Raw genomic sequence first — 18,116 nt, 5'->3', positions numbered from 1 at the left:
TCCATATCTTACAAGAACCAGATGATGATGAAGAAAAAGACGAAGAAGAAGATGAAAAACCAATTGAAGATGAACCAGAAGAAGAAGAACCAGGTGAAGAAGAAGAAGAACTTGAAGAACCACATGCAAGTGAAGAAGATGATGATGAAGATGATAGTAATGATTGATGACGAGAAAGAAGATGGTAAAACAGAAAAAGAAGACAGTGAAGAAAAAGATGTAGAGAACAAAAAGAAGGTGAAGACGGTGAAGAAGAATAAACAAGAAATGCAGAAAACAAGTTTTCCATCAAATTTTTTTTTTATTACGCCTATTTAAATGTGATTTCCCTTTAGAAAAAAAAAGGCCATCCGAATTCGCGAACACAAATTTTTCCCGAATTCAGTTACCGATCACGAATCGAATTCGATGGTCACGATCGAATTCAAATCCGAATTTGCCCCGGACCCGAATTCGAATGTACTCGAATCGAATTTGGGTACATTCGAGCATGCCTGCATGAGTCTAATATTGTTTCCAGTACAGGAAGAGCTAAGAAACTTCAGTTGCTATCTATGCAAAAGAGCCACTGATCTCTACGACTTTCAAAGTTGCAGAGAGCTCTGTCTTCTGAAGCTTATTATCTCAAGTGTCTGTCACTGTATTTTGTTTGTTTCTCTGCAGAGGAAAATTCAATTGTTTACTAGCCTGCTCTGTAAAATCAATTAGAATGCTGAGTGTAATGTGTAAACTGCAAATATTAGAGAATGATGCAATGTTTTATATATATATATATATATATATATATATATATATATATATATATATATATATATATATATATCTGAAGATAAAAATATGAGAATATTTTCTTTGCTACTGATGTTCTAGTAATTATCCATACTACACAACCAATTCATTATATTATAATTTTTTTTTCGCTTCAGTGTCACTTTAAGTTAGCTAATGAAAGGTATCATCCGGATTCAAAACTTCTTGCCTATCCCCATTCGTGTGACACAATTTGTAAAAGCATGGGTAACAAGAGGATGTATATATTTGTGAAGAAAAAGGTTGCCGTCGTAGGCTCTAATGTTAATTGCCATGGTAAGCCTATATTAATGGTAAAAAGGTCACAAGGTTCCTTTTTACCGCTAATCACAGCTATTCACATTAGATCCTATGGTGGCAATTAGGTGCCTGATAAATAGCGGGATGCACAGATGCACAATTAGATCCTTTGGCAGCGATTACCAGGAGACTGATAAACTAGCAGGCTCCGGGCTGCCTACTATGCAGTTTTCTAACAGAAATCTTAGGCATGGGGGAGGTTTAGGCATGTGTGTGTGCGGGGAGGGGGGTTATTTAAGGTCAGGCACCCACAGGGGGTTTAAAGTTAGGTTCCACCAGGAGGTCTTAGGGTTAGGCATTGGTAGAGGGAGGGCTCTGTGTGAGAGTAGGGTTAAGTCATAGTAAATTACCGGTAAAGATTACCGATATTTTACTATCGAAATTAACTAATGGAATGTCAGTAATTTTACTGATATTCTACAAGCAGTTTTTTTTTTTACATATAAGTGTTTATTTATACTCGTGTACTTTTTAACATTGTATTTAGCCCTGCCCATAGAGTCATACACAGTCCAGTAGTTAATAGATGAAAACAAACCCTGGGACTCTCCCTGGAAGATAAATATATTTTGTGCATGTGTACCATATGGAGAAAAGCACAATGTTTCGGTTCAAGAGCGAAGGTTTCTGATCAATACTTCATGCTTTTCACACTATGGTACAGATGCAGTAAAGGTTTTATCCCAATGTCTGCTTCTCTGTTTAGTGGCAGATGCTTGTTTGACACAGACAGGTTAACACTCTTAACAGGACACTCTTTTCACTAAATTATCAGATGGTACATTTAGATCAGCGCATTAATTTGTCATCCACTTTGAGATGTATTATTTTAATATCGTTTCTTATTGTGTTCATCCTTTGTAGTTCATGATGTCATTGCATGCAGTGAGGACAGCGTGTTCACAGTGAAGAATGAGATGCAGGTATTAATAACAGGTAAGTTGACCCCTCATTATTTATTTACTATATGCTGGAGCTCTGTGTCTGGAGGAAGTAAAGATAACTAGTAAGGGATAACACTCCTATATTTCAGGTGCTGCGTTTGGATCTGGGCTGAGCAGGTAAAACAGATCTATAATATTCTATGTATTTCTAATGTCCCATATTGACGTGTGACATATGTGGTGTAGCTGGATTATGCTATCTGGGTCTATGTTGTTTTTATTGGGATAACATTAGTCATCAAAGAAATTCATTTTGTTTGTGTAGTGGGTAACCTTAGCAATTCATATTACAATCTTCATGTAGTTTTGCTATATATATATATATATATATATATATATATATATATATATATATATATATATATATATATATACTGTATATAGGCATGTTTATACTGCCATTTCCCCAAATTCTTGACTATCCAAGCACTGAATATGAAGAGTAGACTGTCTGCAGACTCAATTTTCTAAAACCTATCCTAGCCTTCTACCTCCAAAGTTTCAACAAGGTCACACTGGGTCTTTCTGCTGTGTCTCCATTATCATCACAGTAGTCCTGCCTCCTGCTGTCATTACTAGGTGGGGGTACGCTGCTCATGCCACTAACCAACTCTTTTCACCACTAATTAAAGGTGGGCATGGCTTTTACAGCCACCAACCATTAAACATTGTAAGGTCCGCTATGCCTGGGCAGCGGCGGAATGCAGAGACAACAGCTGTCATCAGTTGACACACTGACACGCTGGATTGCTATTGGTTTGTTTTCAATTCTGCTTTTGTTGATTGGTTAGTTCTAGTATTAAAACCAGGTGAGCGCCCCAGTTATCGCCCGTGATAGCATTAGCTTTGGCTTGTTGCTGGGTAGCGCTCACTGTGAGGCTCCCTGCACACTGCATGCAATTCCGATTCTGATTTTTAATTGTTTTTTACATCCGATTCCGATTTGTAATCGTTACTGCATGCTGTGTTTTTGCCTCTGTTTTTCTGTTGATTGCATTCAGGGAAAATCGGAATTTCAAATCGGAATTGGAAATGGAATCGGAATCGCAAAACGGATTTGCAGTGTGCGAGGAGCCTTATATTGGATTCCTGTTGCCAACTATTGCCTTGTAGCTTAACCACGCTTAACCTCTGCTTAATTCCTGTTGACGACTACTGCCTTGTACCTTGACTACGCTTTGCCTTGCTGCCTGGATTGACCTTTGCTTGGACACGGATTTCCATGAACTCTGCCTGGACTGACTTCAGCTTGCCTTGACTATGCTACCTCTGGAAAGTTCCTATCTGGACTACCTCGCTGTCACCAGGGACTCCGAGCACTTCTGCCACTTGATTCACTCGTCACTAGGCCTCAGATGACTACTATATATATATTATATATATATATATCCACTGTGCCCATATTACATTGCCAAGAATTATCAGGTTCTGTCTGGTGATTAACTATCTGTCAGACTGTCAGGCTACATCTACCTGCAGGGTGTATTGTATTATTGTGTTAGGCAGGAGTTTGCGCAGGCGTTACGGGCTGGGCTCTGGGTGAGTCATATGGGCATACAGTGTGCACTATGGTTATTGACCAGACAAGTCTGAAAAATATTCTACTCATCGGTATTAGGTGTGACTACTTTAGAAGACCTTGTGAGGGTAGGGGGGGGGGGGGGTGCAGTGAAGAGGGATCACTGCAGATCTTACTGGGATGCAACTTTGGTGGAGGATGTGAGAACAGCACTATTGAACCTGAAGTGGCCAGAAGAACTGTGGTTGTCTACTAAGAGAGTAACCCCAAGTGGAAGACATCTGTAGATAAAATTACGTGTTTGAGGGCAGGGGTACATTGTTATGTTATTTGGGCAAAAGAAAATAATTAGTGAAAAAAAATTGAAGAGGAACTGTGGTGAAAATAACATAATGAATAAAATTGCTAATTGTTTAAAAAATTAATTTATAGATTATTTAGTCAGTGTTTGACCATTGCAAAATCTTTCCACTCCCTGATTTACATTCTGAAATAAATCACTGGTGGTGACATCTTTGGTTTTGCTGGATGATCTGTGTGGAATGTTCCACTCTGAGAGTTCTATGCACAGAAGGCGGTATTGCTTGCTTGGCAGTTGGAAAAAGCCTTTCTTTTCCACAATGCAACAAGGTTCACAGACAGAAAACTGTCAGGGCCATGGTCATGACATCACACTGTGGAAGGGGTTTCACCACAATATTAGCCAAACAGACCCCTCTGATGATCTATTTAATAACAGGTAAAAATTTGCCTTGGAGATGCCTGGTGCCTAAAAACTGCAACACACAGTGGGATGCGAAAGTTTGGGCAACCTTGTTTATCGTCATGATTTTCCTGTATAAATCGTTGGTTGTTAATATAAAAAATGTCAGTTAAATATATCATATAGGGGACACATACCAGTGATATTTGAGAAGTGAAATGGAGTCTATTGGATTTACAGAAAGTGTACAATAATTGTTTAAATAAAATTAGGCAGGTACATAAATGTGGGCACTGTTGTCATTTTATTGATTCCAAAACCTTTAGAATTAATTATTGGAACTCAAATTGGCTTGGTAAGCTCAGTGACCCCTGACCTACATACACAGGTGAAGTATTTAAGGGGGTCAATTGTAAGTTTCCCTCCTCTTTTAATTTTCTCTGAAGACTAGCAACATGGGGGTCTCAAAACAACTCTCAAATGACCTGAAGACAAAGATTGTTCACCATCATGGTTTAGGGGAAGGATACAGAAATCTGTCTCAGAGATTTCAGCTGTCTGTTTCCACAGGAACATATTGAGGAAATGGAAGACCACAGGCTCAGTTCAAGTTAAGGGTCGAAGTGGTAGACCAAGAATAATCTCGCATAAACAGAAGCGTCGAATGGTGAGAACAGTCAGAGTCAACCCACAGACCAGCACCAAAGACCTACAACATCATCTTGCTGCAGATGGAATCACTGTGCATCATTCAACCATTCGGCACTTTTTACACAAGGAGATGCTGTATGCGAGAGTGATGCAGAGTAAGTCTTTTCTCCGCCCACAGCACAAACAGAACCACTTGAGGTATGCTAAAGCACATTTAGAAAAGCCAGCTTCATTTTGGAATAAGGTGCTGTGGACTGATGAAACTAAAATTTAGTTATTTAGGCATAACAAGGGGCGTTATGCATGGAGGAAAAACAACACAGGATTCCAAGAAAAACACCTGCTACCTACAGTGAAATAAGGTGGTGGTTCCATCATGCTGCGGGGCTGTGTGGCCAGTGCAGGGACTGGGAATCTAGTCAAAGTTGAGGGACGCATGGATTCCACTCAGTATCAGCAGATTCTGGAGACCAATGTCCAGGAATCAGTGACAAAGCTGAAACTGCGCCGAGGCTGGATCTTTCAACAAGACAACGATCCTAAACGCTGCTCAAAATCCACTAAGGCATTCATGCAGAGGAATAAGTACAACGTTCTTCAATGGCCATCTCAGTCCTCAGACCTGAATATAATTAAAATAATAATATTTATAATTAAAATCTGTGGTGTGAGTTAAAGAGAGCTGTCCATGCTCGGAAGCCATCAAACTTGCATAAACTAGAGAAGTTTTGTAAAGAAGAATACCTTCAATCAGAATCCAGACTTTCATTGGAACCTACAGGAAGCATTTCGAGGCTGTCATTTCTTCAAAAGGAGGATCTATTAAATATAGATTTCATTTCTTTTTTGTGGTGCCCAAATGTATGCACCTGCCTAATTTTGTTTAAACAATTATTGCACACTTTCTGTAAATCCAATAAACTTCATTTCACTTCTCAAATATCACTGTGCGTATCTCCTATCCTATATAATAATTAGCCTGTGTCGCTGCGTCCAGCAGTTTGCAGCGTCCCTGTTATTTTGCTACTGCATATGTGCGCAGTAACGGACAGCTGGAGGGACCAGGGAGCGAGGTGGGCAGGCAGCGGCGGGTGCGCGCGCATGTGCAGTGACTGGCGGCGGCGGCAAAAAAAAGACCTAGAGCCCGTTTTTAAATGGGCTTGGGTCTACTAGTATGATATATTTAACTGACATTTTGTATCGTAACAACCAACGATTTATACAGGAAAATCATGACAATTAACAAGGTTGCCCAAACTTTCGCATCCCACTGTATTTTGTCTGAGCACAGCCATAGCACCTTGCTTGGATGTGCAGGGCTGCCTCATCACTGCCTGTGCGGAATGCCAGCAAGTTCCTGACCTGTGCATGGGAGCAGTTGACATGTTGTGAATTCTCCACCTACCTATGTTTAAATTATCCAATCACTTTCCATCTACACACTTGCGGACCTAATGGGGAACTAAAGCTGCAGGAAAAGAGCCACTCACAATGTCTACCAAGAACCTCGTGGTCATCCAGGAAGTGCAGGGGAAAAGAGGTGTGACTGCTCCAATAGGAGTGCACACCCTTCTGCTGCTCGTCATATCTCCGTCTCCGCCTCCAAGTCCGCTGACCTGATGGGAGACAGGAGAAACCAGCACGTCATCTCTGGCAGAACGCCAGAGAGAAGCGACCAATCACCGCCGTGCGCGCGTGTCTCCCACTGGCACATCATCCACCGAAGTCCCGTCCGCCCATACCCCAGCAACCAGACCAAGCGTTGCTATGCAGCCTTGCTCGGTCTGGCGCAGGAGATCTGCGAGCAGGTAAACAACGGCAGACAGCGGCATCAGCCACAGCATGCATCCCCAATGAGGCACCAGGTCACCCATCCCAGAGGGATGGCTTATTCCCAGTGCCCCCAGGGAACACATTACCGTGGATGATCATGGGGGTCACAACGCAGCACGGCGATCGCGGTGTGGGCTGACTATAGTCAGCAGTTGGACTATCCGTGTTGGGACCAGCGGCAGAAAAACTTACAAGAGACCACCTACACTTCGAGACCGTTTGACACATGCAGAGATGAGAACTCTGGTGAGACCACCAGAGTCCTCACGTAGAGGCACGTTTCCATGTTTAAACTGTGTCCATTGTAATTCCATAATCAGAAGTCCCTATTTTGTTCATCCTCTAACCGGTAAATGGTATGACATCCGTGGCTGCTACACATGTGATTTGCAATATATAGTATACCTATTGAAATGTCCATGTGGACTAATCTATGTGGGACAGACAACCACCAAATTTAAAGTGTGTCTGTCCTCTCACAAACATGCCATTAGAAAGAAACTGGCAGAACAAGCAGTTTCAAATCATTTTAGATTGCATAATCACAGTGTTAGCCAGCTTAGATGCCAGATCGTTGAAGGGGTACCTCCACTTAAAAGGGGAGGAGATAGATACAAGAAATTTTTAGAATGTGGGGCATACTGGATTAAGACCTTAGATGCATTAGAACCACATGGTCTCAATCGTGAATATGATTTATTACCTTTGTTGTAATTATTATTACTGATTTACTGTCTCTTTATGTCCTTTAGCAGATGTGACTCCAGGTGGTCCGGGGTTTTTCTGCCGCTGGTCCCAACACGGATAGTCTAATTGCTGACTAAAGTCAGCCCACGCCAATCGCCGTGCTGCGTTGCTACCCCCATGATCATCCGCGGTAATGTGTCCCCTGGGGGCACTGGGATTAACCCATCCCTCTGGGATCGGTGACCTGGTGCCTCATTGGGGATGCATGCTGTGGCTGATGCCGCTGTCTGCCGTTGTTTACCTGCTCGCAGATCTCCTGCGCCAGACCGAGCAAGGCTGCATAGCAACGCTTGGTCTGGTTGCTGGGGTGTGTGGCGGGCGGGACTTCGGTGGATGACGTGCCAGTGGGAGACACGCGTGCACGGCAGTGATTGGTCGCTTCTCTCTGGCGTTCTGCCAGAGATGACGTGCTGATTTCTCCTGTCTCCCATCAGGTCAGCGGACTTGGAGGCGGAGACGGAGATATGACGAGCGGCAGAAGGGCGTGCACTCCTAACGCAGCAGTCACGCCTTTTTTCCCCTGCACTTCCTGGATGATCACGAGGTTCTTGGTAGACATTGTGAGTAGCTCTTTTCCTGCAGCTTTAGTTCCCCATTAGGTACGCAAGTGTGTAGATGGAAAGTGATTGGATAATTTAAAGGGGTTCTTTCGCGAAAAAAGTAGGCAGTTAAAAAATGTGACAGATGACAGGTTTTGGGCCAGTCCATCTTTTTAAGGGGGATTCTCAGGGCTTTTTTTGTTTTCAACAGCATTTCCTGAACAACAGTTTAACTGCCAAAATAGCAAGATACCAGCCGGCCTCCCTAATTACTTGCACACTATTATGTCAGTTACATTTTGCAACTGTTGTTCAGGAAATGCTGTTGACAACAAAGAAAGCCCTGAGAATCCCCCTTAAAAAGATGGACTGGCCCAAAACCATCTGTCACATTTTTTAACTGCCTACTTTTTCGCGAAATAACTCCTTTAAACATAGGTAGATGATTGGCTGTATTAGTTAGAGTGAGGATATAAATGAAGCGTGAACATGAACATATGTCAGACTGTCACACACTTGATAAAGAAGGTTACTCCGAAACGTTGTGGCTGTATACTTGTGACATGACTGAATAAAAGAGCTTAAAATACAGATGGTGCCAGCGTATGTATTCCTGTGAATGAAGGAGTGGTGATTCCATTGCTGGGCACATCAACGGTTACTAGTGACAGGGTGCATTTCTGTAAGATTTCAGATACTTGAACACCTGTAACTACTTGTGCAGTATATCTACGTCCCTGAGGACTTCTTCTGAAGTCCCAGGGACGTAGATATGCATCTGTTGTCGCCGCGCACTCCCATTCACTTCCGTGTTTGCTTCTGCATGCGTTCTCACTGCCGATCATTAGTAGAGATGGCCTGAACAGTTCACATGCGAACTTATTCACGCGAACTTAGGTGGTTCGCGTTCATGAACGAACGCAAACTTTATTGCGGTTCGACCCGTCCCCTATACTACATCATTAGGGTCAACTTTGACCCTATACATCACAGTCAGCAGGCACAAGGTAGCCAATCAGGCTTCACTCCCACCTAGAGCCCCACCCCCCCTTATAAAAAGCAGGCAGCATCACCCATTTCACTCACTCGTGTGGCTGCAGTAATTAGAGAAGGGAGAGGTGCTGCAGAGACATTAGGGAAAGCTTAGTTAGGCTTGTTAGGTTGCTCTTTCTTGCTGATCCTTACTGCTAAAAAGCACTCCTCATCCTCAACAACTCTTTTGAGAGCTAATGTTGTTCTTGTGATCTTTTTTTTTTTTTTGGTGTGAGTCCCACAGACATTTGTGTTGCATATACAGCCCTGTCAGTCAGTCTTAGCTGCTGGACCTTGGCCCTTTAGTAATTCCTACTATGCCACTGCCAGGCCCAGCACATTCAGTGAATACCTGTGTGTGTGACAGGTGCACATTTGTAATACCCATCACTGCATATACCTACCTGTTGTTCAGTGCACCCACCTACCTACATGCGCGCACGCAGTGTCACTGTACCTGTTCGGTACGTGTGTGTGTGTGTGTGTGTTGTGTGTGTGTGTGTGACAGCTGTACTTTTGTAATATAATTCTTGGCATAATGTTCCAAGGAAAGAAAGCCTAATTGGTTGCGAAAAAAACAAGATATATATAATTTTGTTGTGATTAGTAGTAATTAAGTAATTAGCGAATGAATGGAAGGAACACTGAAAGGTGAAAATTGCTCTAGTGCTTAAAGGAGAACTGTAGTGAGAAGAACATGGAGGCTGACATATTTATTTCCTTTTAAAAAATACCAGTTGCCTGGCAGCCCTGCTGGTCTTGGTCTATTTGGCTGCAGTAATGTCTAAATAACTCTAGAAACAAGCATGCTGCTAATCTTGTCAGATCTGCAATGTCAGAAACACCCAATCTGCTGCATGCTTGTTCAGTGTCTATAGCTAGAAGTATTAGAGGCAGTGGATCAGCAGGATAGCCAGGCAACTGGTATTGCTTAAAATGAAATAAATATGTCAGCCTCCATATCCCTCTTGCTACAGTTGAAAAAACCCACAGTGGTCAAGTGGTTAATGTCGCCAGCAAAGGTTATAGATAGATGACTGGATTGTCTGTTGAGGTAAATCAAGATCACTTTCCTCATATCCAGTTTGTGGAATTCTCTTTTAGTCATTTTTATAGTTACATATTACCTAGCAAGCACATTGTGAACCACAACTTCTAGGAGTGAGGGGCTGAAATGGAACAAAATGTCTCCTTTCTCCTTCTTAAAATAGAAGATATTTGCGATTATTCAGGTTGGAGTGAGTATTTGAAGTGTCCCAGGGTGCATCACTGCTGAATATGCAAATCATCCCTTTGTTGTCCCTGATAGCTAAACACACCTCTAGAATCTGCTGGACTGCAATGACGTGTCAGCTTGTTAATATTACAGAGCCAAACTAATCCACCATGCATACAGCCTGTTTCGGATTGGTTGATCCTTATCAGTGCATGGCACGGATTAACATAGCTACATGGGGTAGGACTTGAAACACCCAGATTTACAGTACCTAGCAAGCTCATGGTGAACCAAAACTCCTAGGAGTGTGTGTGTGTGTGTGTGTGTGTGGGGGGGGGGGGGCAGAGGATCAGGGATTGTATGAGAAAAAGAGGTCTCTGGTGATATGTTAGATAAACTGATTATTTTGTAATGTCCTGCCGCTGGGATGAAGTGTGTGTGTGTGTGTGTGGGGGGGGGGGGGTCGTGTTATCGGTAACGGGGGCCGGTGGAGGCAGAAGGAGAGGAGCCAGGAGGAGGCCGGGGGACCTCGCCGCCTACGGTGAGCTGGAAGAAGCCCCAGGTACGTGTACTCTTTTAATTTATTGCTCGGAGTCCCTTTAAGGGTGCTGCCTTTGATGTAGAGTTTCAGTCTTTAACCTGTTCTGTACCAGCTGTCTCTGGCCCCTTAAAGGGAACCTTAACTGAGAGGGATATGGATGTTTCCTTTTAAACAATACCAGTTGCTGGTCAGCCCTGCTGATCTCTTTGGCTGCAGTGGTAGCTGAAACACAGACCTGAAACAAGCATGCAGCTAATCCAGTCTGACTTCAGCCAGGGTACCTGATCTGCATGCTTGTTGAGGGGCTGTGACTAAGTGTATTACAGAAACAGGATCAGCAGGAGAGTCAGGCCACTGGTATTATTTTAAAAGTAAAAATCCATCTCCTTCTGAGTTTAGGTTCCCCTTAAGGACCAGAGACTGTTGGGTACAGCAAAGCGGCACAAAACGGCGCTTACCAACGAATCTCCACGCTGGTCTTCTCACCGGTCAAATTGCTCGCCCATCGCCACACTGTGAGTCCCCCCCCCCCCCCCCCCCGGAGAAAAGCATTATGTTAATGTTATATGTTTTGTCTATTGCAGTTCCAAACATATTTTTCCCATAACAAATGTATTCAGTCCACTACTTTGCACCTATACACTGTTTGCATTTAGGTATCCTCATTATTATTAGAATTTGCTTTGTTCCTTTTGAGATTTTGTTAGCCACCATCCAGCAGTATCAGAGGAGGTGGGTCCACGTACGTGTAACACATACCTGTCAGAAAGCTGTTGCTGTGTCCACATGCTTGAAGATGCAGTTGTGCATATCTGCACCTCATTTCCAGTTTGTGTAATTCTTTTAACTCACTGTGTTGATCGACTACAAACAGTGTGCGAGGTGGCAATAGTGTTGTACAAATTATTTCATTTTATTTTTTTCTGTTTGAACTTGATGGACAGATTTTTTTTTAGCAACCAAGCTATGTAATATCTGTGAGGAGTCCACGGTCAATCAATCCAGACTACCTAGAAGTCACAAACTCGAAGCACAGCACATATTTGAGTATCGCCTGGGATAAAATCTTTATGCAAAAAGATCCATCCACTTCTGTCTGATTTACAGATGCCTGCACTTATCTTCACCTCTGCTCCTCAATGGTAGTGGGTGGAGTTCTCCATTAACCTTTACTTTTGTAATTTTAATGCAAGTTGTATGCAGCTTTATATTCTACTGACTATTCTACAAAATACACAGTTTTCACCTTGTTGGAGGAGATACATATTAAAACATAACTTTTAATAAATCATTGAAACGGCAACTGCTTATTACTATTACTAGTAATTGACTGGATGAGGAAAGAGGTGGCAAAATACAATTGTGCAACAAATCCTAATCTATCTGCAAAGGATTGTTCCCTCTCTCACTCACTGATCTTGACATTTCACACATAAATTCTCCACACCAACTCAACATGTTTTACCCCTCTAAAGGGGACTTCATCAGGGGACGAGTGCTCAGTGCTAACACAGGAAAATTAAATACATTTCGATCACATTGAAAAGTTATAGAAAGCCTTAGTTATAGAAAGCTCTAGGTTGGCTGCTTCCAGAGTAATAGTAATTAGCAGTTGCCAAACCGTTTTAATAATTTATTAAAAGTTCTGTTTTAATATTTATCTCCTCCAACAAGGTGAAAACTGTATTTTAAAAAAATGCATTTCTGTAACATCTGCGGCTGCAGGCACGCAGGGTGTCCCCGCAGCCGCCTTGGTTCCCTGCTTGGAGGTTGTTTCCGTCCCGCCGGCGTCTAGCACGTCGAGGACGGAATTGTCATTGGCACATAGGGTTCTGGTATCGCGCGACCGCGCGCGTAGACCGGACCTTTATGCTGGGAGGAGGCGCATCAGCTGACCCGCTGGTCGGCTGACGTCAGAGGGGGCTCACGCCGCTCTGGATTGGCTGATTGTGGTGGGGTCTTCTCTGCTTCTTAAGCCTTCTCTGTTCAATCGCAACCTGTCTGCGGTTGCGAATACATACGTGTTAGCGCTCAGACCTTAGACTAGTATCCGGTGTGCTTTGATCTGGGAGGAAACCAGGGATTTCGCACAAGACTAGGATTATTGTATTACTGTATATTTGATATTCTGTGTATGACTCTGGCTAATCTCTGACTCCGCTCTTGCTTACTGATTCTGTACCTCTGCCCATCTGATCTAGTTGCTGAACTTCTGCCAGAATACTTACTACTCTCTTGCCTACTGATTCTGTACTGTATCTGCCTCTCAGTTGCCGAACTAAGCCTGTCTGACCTCTCTACTCACCAATGGGCCCTTGCCACTGGTGAGGTGTTCTTCTTATAATAGTACCCACCAGCTCCTCTGGTGAGGTTCTGCCAAACTAGTCAGTTACTGGCCTCAATTCACGGAGCATTATCAAACGTTTATCAAACACTTTATGAAACGTTTGAAAATTTACCTCATGGGTAAAATCTCATTTTGAATTCACTAAGGTGTTATATATTTGTTGAACGTTTTATCGGTAAAACATTCGATAAATATATAACACCTTAGTGAATTTAAAATGAGATTTTACCCATGAGGAAAATTATCAAACGTTTGATAAAGTGTTTGATAAACGTTTGATAATGCTCCGTGAATTGAGGCCACTGTGTTATAATAGCACCCACCAGCTCCTCTGGTGAGGTTCTGCCAAACTAGTCAGTTACTGTGTTCTTATAGGGCCCACCAGCTCCTCTGGTGAGGCCTAGTTATACTATTGTATTACTGTTGCACCAAGCACTATACACTATTATATTATCCTGTTAGCTATACTTGCATTATTGGTGATTCTGCAGATCACCACATAATCAGGTATAGTGTCTGAATTATTGGTGATTCTGCAGATCACACATAATCAGACATCTGTGTTGCTACACCGATCGTTACAGAACCGCAGACCTAAAAATGTCTATGGATACACTGTTCAGTCATGTTGAATGCCTGATCTCGGCGGTTAATCAGATGTCTCACACGGTTAACACCCAGCAGACTCAGATTCACCAACTATCTGAAAAGGTGCAAAGCATTCTACCATCCACTGTACCAGTGTTATCCTCTTTTGTTGTGGAGCCCAGGTTGCCTCTTCCTGAAAGGTTTTCTGGGCATAGGGCCGATTTTCTGAATTTTAGAAATCAGTGTCTGTCATACTTTGAGCTATGTCCTAGCGCTTCAGGCTCTGAGAGTCAGAGGGTCATATTAATAAAGACTTTGTTATCTGGAGATTCACAGGCATGGGCCTACAGTCTTCCCGATACCCATGAGGCTCTGGCATCGGTTCAGAATTTCTTTAAAGCTATGGCAGTTATATATGATGATCCCGATTTAGCAATAACGTCAGAAAGGAAGCTTAAGACCCTCAGACAGGGGTCTAACACTGTGGAAATGTATGCAGCAGAGTTAAGAAAGTGGGCAGTAACAGCCAGATGGGGGCGGCATGCTTTACTTGATTGTTTTTTATCGGGGTTATCTGAGGCAGTAGCTGATCTGATGTTGGGCCATCCTGAACCAAAAACCATAGATGAGGCAATCTCTTTAGCAATTAAGATTGATTGTAGAGTACGACATCACAGACAGACCCGGGGTAAACTCACCAGGGGATCCTCTGTGATTCCGTTTCCGCTGCGGTTTGCGATCTGCTTGCGGGTGCGGATCCGCTAGGGTAATGTATTTCAATGGGCTGGTGCACACCAGAGCGGGAGGCGTTTTGCAGAAACGCATACTCCCGGGCTGCTGCAGATTTTGGATTGCGGATGCGTTTCTGCCTCAATGTTAAGTATAGGAAAACCGCTCTGAAAAACGGCACTTCAGAGCGGTTTGCCAGGCGTTTTTTGTTACAGTAGCTGTTCAGTAACAGCTTTACTGTAACAATACATGAAATCTACTATACCAAAACCGCTACACAAAACCGCAAAACGCTAGCTGAAACGCTACAGAAAAAGAAGAAAAAGCGTTTCAAAATCTGCTAGCATTTTGCGGATCTGCTAGCGGGTTTTGGTGTGCACCAGGCCTATGTCTGTGAATTTATTAGTTTCTGTACTGTGTAATAGTTAATTCACAGGCCAGCATCCATTGTGATCTGTGACTGTCATCTGCTCGACCCTATTGATTAATGGCGTCCGACCGTGTGTGACCGACTTTAATTGTCACTCACTGTCTGCCACACGATTCAGTTATTGTGTAGTACACTAGGGATTTATAGTTAGTTGCGTACTATTACTACCACTACTACTACTACTACTACTACTCATTTACTTAATTTCTACTGTTATCCTGTGAGTTTATTAGCTTCTGTACTGTGTAATAGTTACTTCACAGGCCAGCATCCGTTGTGATCTGTGACTGTCATCTGCCCGACCCTATTGATTGATTGCGTCCGACCGTGTGTGACAGAATTTAATTGTCACTCACTGTCTGCCACATGATTTAGTTATTGTGTAGTACACTATGGATTTATAGTTAGTTGCGTACTACTACCTACCACTACTACTACTACTACTACTACTACTACTTGTTTACTTAATTTCTACTGTTAGTCTGTGAATTTATTAGCTTCTGTACTGTGTAATAGTTACTTCACAGGCCAGCATCCGTTGTGATCTGTGACTGTCATCTGCCCGACCCTATTGATTGTTTGCGTCCGACCGTGTGTGACCGACTTTAATTGTCACTGTCTGTCACACGAGTTAGTTAGTGACTACTGTAGACTACACTACTGTTAGTAGAACTACTACTATTTAAATAAAAAAAACAAAAACTTTAATTTTTTCTTGTCACTCAGTCACCACCATTCACCACCAACTCAGACTCTTTATTAAAGTTTACACCCCCTTTCCTACCCCTTTCTACGCATATTTTTTTTTCTTATTGTATTTATATAATTGTACAATGACTGGCAGAGGTAGAGGGCGAGGCACCAGCAGGAGAGGCAGCGCCATTGCAGCAGCCACTGCCAGCACCAGCAGGTCTGTGACTGGTCCGCCGCCAGCCACTGACTGCAGAGTTGTGGAGGAGGGAGCAGAGGTGAAACAGCAACGCGTTGCGCCTATCTTTGAGACGGGTCGTCGCCCCCGGCCCATTGCGGAGAGTCAGGTGCAGGCTGTGGTGGAAATGACGGCGGAGCAGCAAGCCACCGTTTCCAGACAGACCTCCAGCACCAGCCAGACCAGTGCCACCACCACCAGCTTGAAGTCACGTCGACCCCAGCGACCAGCCTGCCCTCACTGAGCTCGCTCTTCACCCCAGGGACCGCGAGCATTTTGAGGGATGTTGTGGAGCAGTTTGAGGAGGAGATGATGGAGACATGCAAGGAGGAGGAGGAGTTTGAGGTGGAGGAGTTTGTTGTTGACGTTGATGAGGAGGGGCAAGATGCAGGGGATTTTGGGGTAGAGGAGTTGGTTGAGGCGGGCTCAGAGGAGATGTTTGGGGATGATGATGATGTGCTGCTGGATCCTTCCCATGTGCCACCAGTACCACCAGCACAGTTGGTTGAAGGCAGCTCATCATCAGAGGAGGAGGCATCTCTGGCGCAGAGGCGCAGCAGCAGCAAGGTGGCCAGCACAGGGCGTGGAAGGCAGGAGCCACAGCCTGCTGCTTCAGCCACTACCACCACCCGCAGCAAACCTCCAAGCAAATAGAAAAACCACAACCCTCCAAGGGCAAAAAAATCCCCAGCCCTCAAGTTCAAAGGGCAAGCTGAAATCCCCACAGTCTGGCGGTTCTTCAATACGTGCGAAGACGACAAGACCCATGCAATTTGCCACACTTGCGGTGTCAGTCTGAGCAGAGGTCGCGATCTCAAAAAGTTGAGTACCTTGTGCCTGCATTCCCACTTAGAGACCAGACATTTCAATGAGTACAGTGAGTTTGTGAAGCCAAAGGACAGTGGCGCAGGCAGTAGTCAGAGCCAGACAGCCACTGCACAGACCTCAACAGCAGCAGCAGCAGCAGCATCTTACCCTCCTACCCATCCAGCAGCAGCAGCAGCAGGAGCACAGCAGCAACTCACTGCTCCCCCCCCCCCCCCGGGCAGCCAGTCCTCAGTGGCCTCATCAGCTCCCTCCACAGTGGCCTCCTCTTCCTCCGTGCAGGCAAACGCCGCCAGACCCTGGTCAGCGAGTCGTTCTCCGGTGTGACCAAAGTGCTGCCTCCCACCAACAGGCGCATCCGGGTGCTGAATGGGTTGCTTGCCCAGGCCATGTGCTCCCAGCTTCTGCCATACTCCTTTGTGCAGGAGGGGAGTGACATGAGAGCGCTGCTGCAGTTTGGGATCCCGTAGTGGCAAGTCCCCAGCCGCCACTATTTCTCCCGCACGGCGATCCCAGCACTGCACCGCTTTGCTATGGCGAACCTTGGCCGCATGCTCGATCACGCCGTGAGTGCGTGGATCCACGTCACCATGGATTCGTGGAGCAGCCATTTTGGGACAGACCTCTACCTGTCTTTCATGGCCCACTGGGTTAGCCTGGTGGAATGCGCCAGCGAGGAAGCAGCAGGTCCATCCTCGGGCGCATCAGTGGCAGCAGCAGCACCAGTCACACACTATGTGGTGCCACCACGCGGGATCAGGGGAGAAGCAGCAGCTCCCGCCGCCAAGTGACCCCGCCTGAACAGCAGCGTGAAGGCCCGCCATTGCCAAGCACTGCTGGAGATGAAAAGCCTGGGTAAGAACAGTCTGACCGCAGCCAACGTGCTCCGCTACCTGAGGGAGCAGGAGAAGACGTGGCTGACCCCCAGAGGCCTCTGAGTCGGATTGGTGGTGTCCGACAATGCCGCCAACCTGCTGGCTGCCATCAGCAGGGGAGACTTGACCCACGTCCCCTGCTTGGCCCACGCAAAATTGTGCGCACTTTCCACTGCTCAGCTGCTGCCGCAGCAAACCTGGCACACATCCAGCAGCGCATGGGCCTGCCACGACATCGCCTTGTCATTGATGGGCCAACTCGCTGGAACTCCACCCTGGCGATGTTGGAGCGGCTGGTTGAGCAGTGGAGGACTGTCAACTGCCACATCATCGAGGGCACTCTCGCCGGCACCACCAAACTCCAGATCCTCTCCAACGCACAGTGGGGGCAGATGCAGCAGGTCTGCTTGGTGTTGGCTCCCTTCCTGCAGGGAACCAACCTGGTCAGTGAGGAACGGGCATCCATCTGCCAGTGGGTGCCCTTTGTTTGTCTGCTGGACAGGGCATTTGGCGATTTGGTGGATTTGGGAGAGGAGGCCCTGAACCAGCTGGAACAGCA

General features: G+C 44.9%; 1 protein-coding gene across 2 annotated transcripts in view; it reads left to right on the top strand.

Annotated features, from left to right (window-relative positions):
* TNFAIP8L2 (TNF alpha induced protein 8 like 2) overlaps nt 1-18,116 on the top strand; it is a 150,990-nt gene that overhangs the window by 32,501 nt on the left and 100,373 nt on the right. For both annotated transcript variants that reach the window (XM_068253587.1, XM_068253586.1), the window contains exon 2: nt 1,975-2,046. The gene's annotated coding sequence lies outside the window, so the exon portion shown is untranslated. The remainder of the gene's footprint in view (nt 1-1,974; nt 2,047-18,116) is intronic.

The sequence above is a fragment of the Hyperolius riggenbachi genome, chromosome 9 (assembly GCF_040937935.1).
Source record: "Hyperolius riggenbachi isolate aHypRig1 chromosome 9, aHypRig1.pri, whole genome shotgun sequence".
NCBI classification, from domain to species: domain Eukaryota; kingdom Metazoa; phylum Chordata; class Amphibia; order Anura; family Hyperoliidae; genus Hyperolius; species Hyperolius riggenbachi.
This window is presented reverse-complemented; position numbering and strand designations above follow the sequence as displayed.